The following is a 9,222-nucleotide window of genomic DNA, read 5'->3' as shown; positions in this document are numbered from 1 at the left end:
TTGGATTGCTGCCTTCCACAAACTTCTCCTTATTCAAGATGGTGCAAGATTGATTTCCATCGCTGAGTGGTCTCATTCATCAACCAATTAACCAACAGTGCATGAGACCCCAGGCTCTGGTGGCGGTTTGTTGGGGCCCTGAGATCTTCAAGGCATTTTCTCTATCCAGAAGGCACTTGCAATCCAGCTAGAGTAAAACGTGGGGGCAGACAGGCTATTTAATAACAACGGGAAGAGCCAAATGGGTGCTTGGGTGGACAGTCAGGACCGCAGGAGACTGGCTCCTGCAGGGGAGGAAGTGTGAGCTTGCAGGTCAGCGGGGGGGCTGGCCTGTCTGTGCTGGGGGCTGACCCAACGCAAGTCCTCACTCACCTCACTGGGAAGCCGGTGGGGCTATCGAGACAGAATACTGGGTCTGATCCTGGAACCAGCTCCTCATCTCTGTGGGAACGTGGACAAGTTCGTCTCTCGGAGCCTCAGTTTCTTTATCAGTTAAGTGGAATTGTAATAACAGTGCTGACTTCATGGGGTTATTGTGTGGATAATTCAGGCAATCCATGAAAGATGTTTTAGTCCAGCTTCTGGTACATGATTAGCTTTTATTATTTTGATGGTACCTCGGTTTCCTTTTCTGTAAACTGCTGATGACAATGTTCCATATCTCACAAGACCATTGTAAGGATTAAGTGTAGTAAAGGATGTAAATTGCTAAGCATGGTTCTTGGCACATAATACGTATTTAAGAACTACTGCTAGTGGAAGAGAAAGATCACTTCAAGCCGAGAGAGTCAAGGAAGGCTTCCTGGAGGAAAAGAGCCTTGAACGATAGTCTAGAATAGAGAAGGAGGCATTCTAGGCAGGACACAGACATCTAAGTAAGGCATGGAGGTGGGAATATAAAAGGTGTGCTCATTAGAGGGTAAGGTCCCTGAATGGAGCACCTGATCAAATCAGAAACCTAGAAAGACCGTTAGACTCAGCGATGGCCACACTGTGGCAACCAAAATTGTGGCTGGCTCATGAGACAAATCTCTTTGATAAAGCCACTTCCCTCTCTGGGCCTCAGCTTCTGGGCTGGAAAGATTGGATAGGAACAATTCCTCATCAGGGACTCCTCCAGTGCTAACATTCTCCATCTGAGTCCAAGTTTGTTCCACTGTGGATTAAAATAAATAGGTGAGCATACATGTTTACACAATCCCAGAGGACGTTGAAATTCATGTGGAATGTCCATGCTTACACCAAGAGGCCAAGTTTCCTTAGAGTCTCTCATTCATTCTTTCCTGCCTCCATCCATCTAGTCATCCATCAAATGCTTACTGAGCACCTGCTGTGTGCAAAACACTCTTCTAGATGCTAGGCTTTCTTAGCATCTGACCATGTCACACCCCTGCTTAGATACTTTCAATGACTTCCCATTGCCAAGTGCAAATTTCAGGTCACACGCACCAGGTAGTCGCCCACCTGCATGCTTTTCTTTATACAGTTTCCCCTCTCTGGATTGCTCCTCCTCATGACCCAGATGCTTTTGAGATGCCTGTCCCCTCCTCTCTGAAGTTGTCAGCAAGGTTGCCTCAGTTGCCATCCCTACCCAATGCCGGCATCGTGCTCTCTCCTCTGTGCTCACACAGCACTTTGTATCACCTCTGTTACTGTACTTGTCGCCTTTTACTTTAACTCATTGTTTGTGTGGCTTTCTCTCCTGCTAGATTTTTAATTCCAGGAGGCAGGAACAGGGTTTCATTCCTTTATAACCTCAGCACCTAGCTTCCTGCTTGGCACAGGGGACATAATGAAGTCTTTGATGAATTTGCTTATTGAGACTTGAGAAGTGGTTGAGAAGGGGGATGTGAATAGTAGTGACAATAATAGTAACTCTCTTGTATCATGTATTTCTCACATGCCAACTCTGAGCCAAGAGCTTTAGATCCATGATCTGTTTGGTTTTAGTCCCCACAATGTCCTGTGAGGTCGGGGGACAGGGTTAGTGAGGGGCACAGCGTCTCTGGAGTCAGAGAGACTGGGGTATGAGTTTCACCTCCATGAGAGCCTGGCACACCCCTGCACTTTGTGCCCAGCATGCGGGGGCTTGGCTAAGGAGGCAAGAGGGGCTAAAGGCCCTCTCTGTTTGCCAAGCCAAGCTCTCTGGATCGGGCTGCATCTGCCCAGAGGAAAAGGGCTCCTTTTCCAAATGTGAAGAAAACACACCCTATGGGTAAGCACTGGCCTCACCTGGCTCCACCTCTTGCCAGTGGCGGCCTTACACACATTCCTGAACTCAGTTTTTGCCTTGATTCCTTATCTGTAGAATGGGGGTATAGCACCCCAGCCTCAGAAGGTCCTTGTTCGGGTGAAGTGGGATAACACATGTGATATGCTGGCAACTGCCTGCCATTTGTATTCAGTAAATGTTAGTTATTGTTGTTATTATTAGTGGTAATAGCCCTATTTTCCAAACAAGAGAATTTCAAGAGAAAAGACTTGGCAGAGAGAAGAACATAAGGGCATTCCTCCATTTAGGGGCATCAGAAGGAACCAGGGAAGAGAAAGGTTGAAAATGTTGAGCAAGAGTGAGTTAGAAGAGAGGCTGGTCAGGTGTCAAATGCTTCTGAGAGATTAGCGGGGAGAGCTGAGAAAAGTCCCCCGGACTTGACAGTTAGAGGTCATTGGTGACCTTTGTGTGAAAGTATCAGGACAGCGGCAGGAGAGGAAGGCAGATTGCTGTGGGTTAATGAATCAGTAACTGATAAGGTAGAAATAGTAACTCTGGCCTATTCACCAGAAATCGGGTCGTGAAGGGTCAGAGGCATAGGTCGGTTGTCTTAGTGAGATACAGGATGGATAAACAGCCCTCTCTTACGTACTTTATTTAGGGAGAGAAGCATTCCCTTCAAAGTGCCACATCAACAGAGCTCTCAAAGAGCATGGGCCACCCCCTCCCCCTGAACCCTAAATCTGTTTGGAGCATCTGGCAATCTGGCCAGACTGCTGGGATGACAAGGAGGATGACTACCCAGCTTCTAGGTGGGACTCTCTTTTCTTTACGGAGAGAGGAGTGTTAAATGCATTTTTGGGGGCAGAGGACAGTCAACAAGATGAAGGTGCAAAACATGACAGGGTGGGATGGATCAGCCACATGGATGGATCCATCCTCTGGGGTGGTGCGAATGGGGAAAGCAAGGGTAAAGTCACATAGACAAGTCAAAGATGTAGCAGAAGGAAGTTGAGGAACTCTCAGAATGGCCTATATTTCTGGAACAAAAAGAGGCAAAGTCCCCTGAGAAAGTGACAAGTATAAGGTGAAGGGCAGTGCATCCGTCAGGGTAGATTAAATGCTAGAACAGGCAGTCCCTGAGTTTTAGTGGCTTAGGAGAGGCCTTTGTTTTTGACTCAGGCTCTACACATTTTATGGCTCTTCCCATTTTGTGGCTCCTGTAGGATCTCAGAGTCCTGTTCTGGGCCTTCTGCATCTGCTGGCAAACACAAGAAGAGAGAAAGACTGTGGAGGATTGTGTAGGAGACTTTGTAGGCCACTCTGGGAAATGTTGTACACACCACTTTGCCCACATTCCACTGGCCAAACCTCAATCACATGGCCACTCCTAACTGCAAAGGAGGCTGGGAAATAGTAAATGGTGTGCACAATATGGTCTTGCCTATACAGTGCCTAGCACATTGCCTAGAATAGAGTGGATGCTCAGTAAGCACCACTGAATAAATGCAGAGATGAACATTATCTCATCTGCGCATCATCACTATTCCACCTGCACCTTGCTTCAGGTTCAAAGACAATATAGACCCAATTTCCTAAATATGAGCTAAAGGTTGGGCTTATACTTAGAGTTATTCCTCCTGTGATGCTGATATGCTGCAGGGATCCATTCATAATTAGTACCAGGATGTTTGCTCCCTGCGTTAGGCCTGAGGTATGTGGTTAACGAATCTGGTAGAGGGATGCTGACTTGTTGTGAGAGAGATAAAGATCCGGGTCTTTATTCCAAAGCCCAGTGTTATAGCAAGTTGAGTTAATCAGCCAGAAAAATACATCAACTAACCCCTGAGCTATAATTTCCAACCCAAATATGAGCTAACCAGCCCAAGGTTTTGCTAACCAGATTTTAGCTGAGCTATCTGGCACCTTGCAACACTAGCCAGTCCCAAGATGAATAGACAGGTCACTGAGATAACCATCCTCCTGTTAAGCTAACTAGTTCAAAATCAAACTATTTGTCCTGAAGTTACCACTGAATCAACTATATCTTACTGAAAATGTTTAAAACCCAGGACTGGGATTAATCTTCCCCATGACCTTTATAATGACCCCTTTTATGGATAACATGAGCTCTAGAAAGGGAAGGAAACCTGGTGATATGAGTCATAACTTCCCTAAAGGGCAAATAAAGGGCTCCTTATCAGGCTGGCAAAGCTTGCCTGTAAGGAGAGCATGACATGGAACCATGTTGGGCAGGGAATGCCAGGGATATTTTTATAAATGACTCCAGAGATATCAACAATGTGGGGCTGGTGCAGAGATTCCCATATTTGCAGATGATATTCCATTAACAAGGGTGCCCTCGAATGAGAGTGAGTGCTAACAAGCCCAAGAAGGAAGAAGGAAGCAGAGGCAGATGTTTATAAAACAAGTCAGTGTTTCAGACTTGGGGAGACACAGAAGTTGGGCTGACATTTCTGAGTCAGCCAGCCTGGCTGGCTGGGTAGCTGAGTGCTGGGCCCATGTGAAGGGGGATAGGTGCCCGGGGCCAGAAGCCCTGCCCGGGTTGAAGGGACACCAAGGATGAGGGCTCTGATGGCAAGGAGATGGGCATCCCCTTCAAAGGGCCAGATCAACAGAGCCCTTAGGGAACACGTATCCTTCTCCCCTACCTGAACCCCAGATCTGTCTAGAGAGTATGGCCATCTCTCCAGATCCCTGGAATGGCAAGAAGGATGACTTGCCTCAACTACCCACCTCCAGACAGGACTTCGTTGAACTCCTCATGATAAAGTAACTCATTTCAAAGCAACAGTTGTGGTGTCCTGCTTAGAAAGAGGCCAAGAATCTCTGGGTCTCACTTTTCTCTTCCCTAAAATAGTAATGGAATTCTATTTTGCAGTGTAGTGAGGATTTAATGAGATTGTGCATGGAAACAGCCTAACCCACTGCCTAGCAGCAGTAGGTGCTTAATGTAAATGTTCCTTTCCCTTTCCTTCAAGCCCCACTTTGTGGTCCTTGGGCCAGGCCCAGTGTTTCCCTCATCACAGCGGAGCCCTGGGCTGGCCCGTTGCCTCACGCCTACGGTGCCCACCCTGCCTGGCCTGTCCCGGCCATGCGTGCCTGCTGATGGCTCCCTGGCTAGGATCAAGACTCAGGCCCAGGCTACTTCTCTGATTCTTGGGAAGTACAGGCAGGCAAGATATTGGCAGGCAGGCGATCAAGACTGGGAACGTCTGCCAGATTTCGCATAAAGAACCAGAGCCCATCTCATGAATAAAGGCAGGAGTGGCTCAGTTCTTCATGCCTATATCTAACAATGTCCAAATTAATGTCCAGTTCTGCAGATGAACTACAGATTCTAAAACACAGTGTCATTACCTAAAGATGGGCTAAAATTTATACTGTGTAATTTACACGAGCTGAGCTGGTGTGAATGGGAATACGTTCATAGGTTACTAGGAAGTGTTTTGCATTCTTGAGTCAGGTTGGGATGGCGTTGATTGTGGTCTAGAGAATCCTTTGCACATGCAAGATTCTGGGCTACTGTTTATTACAAGGTTGGGGGAGGGATATCTGGATAACCTTTCCCAGCACCCCCAGGGATGCTTATGTACATTAAATTTTGGGAACCCCATCCTTCCCCCTTGACCCCATCTGCTATTCCTCTTAACTCTCACTCTGCTCCAGCAACCTTTGTCTTCCTACGTGAATACTCCAAGCATTGCCACCAGAGACTTGTTTCTGCTCTTCCTCCTGCCTGGGATTCTCTTCCCTCACCTCCTTCAGGACTCATCTTATCAGAGCCTCTTACTGACCACCCTTTATAAAATGGCAACCCACCGCATCATCCTCTATTTCCTTATCATGATGACTTTTCCTCTTAGAGCTTAGCGTCACACCTATTACTTGTGTTTATCATCTGTCTGCCCCACACTGAGTGCAAGCTCCATGAAGAGAGAATTTCATTTTGTTTGCTGCTGTCTTCTCAGTTCCTAGAACTGCCAGACCCCTAGTAGGCTGTTGATAAATACTTGGTGGATGGATATTGAACTTCACCTTCAATTTGGTCTTTTTTTTCCCTAAGACTTCTTTATTTTAGAGAGAGAGTGAGTGGAGAGAGGGGCAGAGGGAGAGAATCTCAAGTAGACTCCCCTTGGAGCATGGAGCCTGACGTAGGGCTCGATCTCACAACCCTGAGATCATGACCTGAGCCAAAACTGAGAGTTGGACACTTAACCAACTAAGCCACTCAGGCGCCCCTGGTCTTTTGTCAATATAGTGAATTAGGTAGAACATCATAAGTCACATTATACAGATGAAGAAACTAAAGTTCAGAGAGCTTAAGTGACTTGCTCTGTGTCATCAGCTACTTAGAGACAGGGTCAGAACCAGAACCCAGATATCCTGAGTCTCAGTCTGATGCATGTGCTGAGAGCCACTCATGTCTCCTTAATTCTTCAGCATGTTGCATTGCCTTCAAGACCACCCTTAAGTGGAGCACTGACGCCATTTAAACATGATTGGTTTTGCTCATGGACTTGTCAGAAACTGGAATTTAAAGGTAATAGGCAGGGCCTAGGGTTTTTTAGTAAAAACCACTTTTCAGTTCTCTCAGCCTCTACTCTGAACTCTGTTTATTCCAGGTCTAATGCAGAAAATATACACACTAAAAAACAAATTAAAAATAAACGATAAGTGAGTTAGAAACTGCCCAGGGCTGTCAGGAATTTTTGCTCCATGCTATGTGGGTTTTGAGTAAATATTTGCTTTGCAAGTCAAGGAGCAATACGTATTTACTGAGGCAGTCTCCGGCTGAAGGGCACATGTGCTACTTTCGGGAGTTGGCACAATTTCTCCAGGGAAGTGTGCACACAGGCCTAAGCACCATGGCATTCTGCAAAGAGGAGGCAACTTGGCATTGGGAGGCCTGGTCTCTCATTTGAGCTCTGCCCCCTCTCTTGTTGGGTAAAGTGGGGCAACTTATTGCCCTCTCTTGAACCTTTTGTTTTTAGTAGCATCTATGACTTCAAGAGAGAGTATCAATAATTTTTTGATCAGTGAGTGACTCAGAAGAGAGAGAGAGAGAAACTTAGCTCTCTTTTTGTGTTCCACAGAGTCAACTCTTTTCTCTCTTTTCTCCCCAGTTCAAGCATCTCTTTTTCAAAGAGCTCATAACCAACGCCAAAACCTTCTGAGGGCTTTTGCTCAGTTCTTCAACAGCTGGTACCCGTGCCCAGGACCATCTGGGCTTGTGCAGCAAGTGGTTGGCTATGTGGGGTGATGTGAGGGGGCTAAGTGCTGAAACACATTGATTCTGCAACTATTTATTGGCCTTTTGCCACAGGGACACAGTAGGGAACAAAACTCAGATGTCACCCTCGTGAAGCTTAAGGTCTGGTGGTGGAGAAATAGTTCAGGCACATTTCAGGCTCCCATGACACAGCTATACAAGGAGCTGTATCTATAGGAGGGCTAACTAACTTGGACCTGTTAATCTTAAAAAATAAAACTGCGGGGGCGCCTGGGTGGCTCAGTTGGTTAAGCGACTGCCTTCGGCTCAGGTCATGATCCTGGAGTCCCTGGATCGAGTCCCGTGTTGGGCTCCCTGCTCAGCGGGGAGTCTGCTTCTCCCTCTGGCCCTCCCCCCTCTCATGTGCTCTCTCTCCCCCTCTCATTCTGTCTCAAATAAATAAATAAAATCTTTAAAAAAAATAAAAAATAAATAAAATAAAATAAAACTGCCAATTATCTATGAGCAAAAAAGATTTTATTCCGGAGTAGAAGATTACAATTCGGGACACACAAGCTACAACAAAACCCTAGGCAAATCTACAGAACAAAGGCGAGGATGCCCCTGTTATAGAGGAAGAGGGGAACAAAGGCTGCTATAAACAAAAAATCCACCGGAGTAAACTGGGAGTTTGAAATATAGTGGTTTCTCATTGGCTGAGCAGTGACAGGCTCTCATTGGCTGGGCTGTTGCAGGGGGAGGAGGAAAAACTTTCTTCCTCCTGCTGGGATAGGTTACCACCACATAGCAGGTGGTATCCTCTCTTCCTATTGGGTGTGCAATTAAGGACGAGTGGTAGGGCGCGAGGGCTCCCCCTGCTGGCCTCCTGACTCCACTTTGACGAGTTTCCTTTCCGTAGACCTGTTTTGAGAGGGGAGCTTCTGGCAAACCTTCCCAAAGGAAATGACATCTAAACCAAGATGTGAAATTGGGAGAGGAGAGGTTATTCAGGCAAAGGTGAGGAGGGTGCAAGTGTTCGAGGCTGAGGGTATGTGTGTAACTGAAGTTACACTGCGGGTGTCTGTCACTGAAGGAGCCAAGGCGGGGTATGTGTCTAGGGGGGCTGAGTGGCTGAATAGAGAGTGTGAGCCATGGAGGGACAGGCGATGAGGTCTGAGAGGGAGAGGAGTGGGCTAGGTCTTGCCCAGAGCCTTACGAACCACTTGAAAGAGTTTGGATTTGGGGCCCAGGGTAGTGAGGAGTTTCTGGGCCTGGGGTGTGATTCACATTTGCATTTTAGGAAGACAGCTCTTGCTGCAGTGTATGGAGCTCCCTCCAGAAGGAGGCAAGGCTGGAGGACCAGATATGGCCTAAGAGGAAGACTAGTGCAGAAGAACCTTTTGACTCCAAGAGCAGGTCCAGTCTTTCGAGCTTCCAGAACAAATTTTAGCTCCTGTCCTTTCTCAGACCCCTGTTGTTCCTTTTTTCCATGGGCCACAGCATTCTCAAATTTGATTTCAATAAATTCTGGGGCTTTTGTCACATTGAAGCAATGGGATCCAACCCTTTTGAGCATGACAACCCTTGGTTAATATAAGACTGCCCCTGTCCCCCATGTCACAGTCTTGTGGGTTTCCTATCTGTTAATTGAGAAAATACCTGAGGAACAAAGCCCTCAGTAGGTATGCATGCACACTTGAAAATTATGCCTGTGTATATGTGGGAGCCAGTATTTAGCTAGTCCCTTGACATGGCTGTTGCAACATATGGATCCCCA

Source organism: Mirounga leonina, unplaced genomic scaffold, assembly GCF_011800145.1.
Source record: "Mirounga leonina isolate KUSES-001 unplaced genomic scaffold, KU_Mleo_1.0 Mir_173, whole genome shotgun sequence".
Lineage (NCBI taxonomy): Eukaryota > Metazoa > Chordata > Mammalia > Carnivora > Phocidae > Mirounga > Mirounga leonina.
This window is presented reverse-complemented; position numbering follows the sequence as displayed.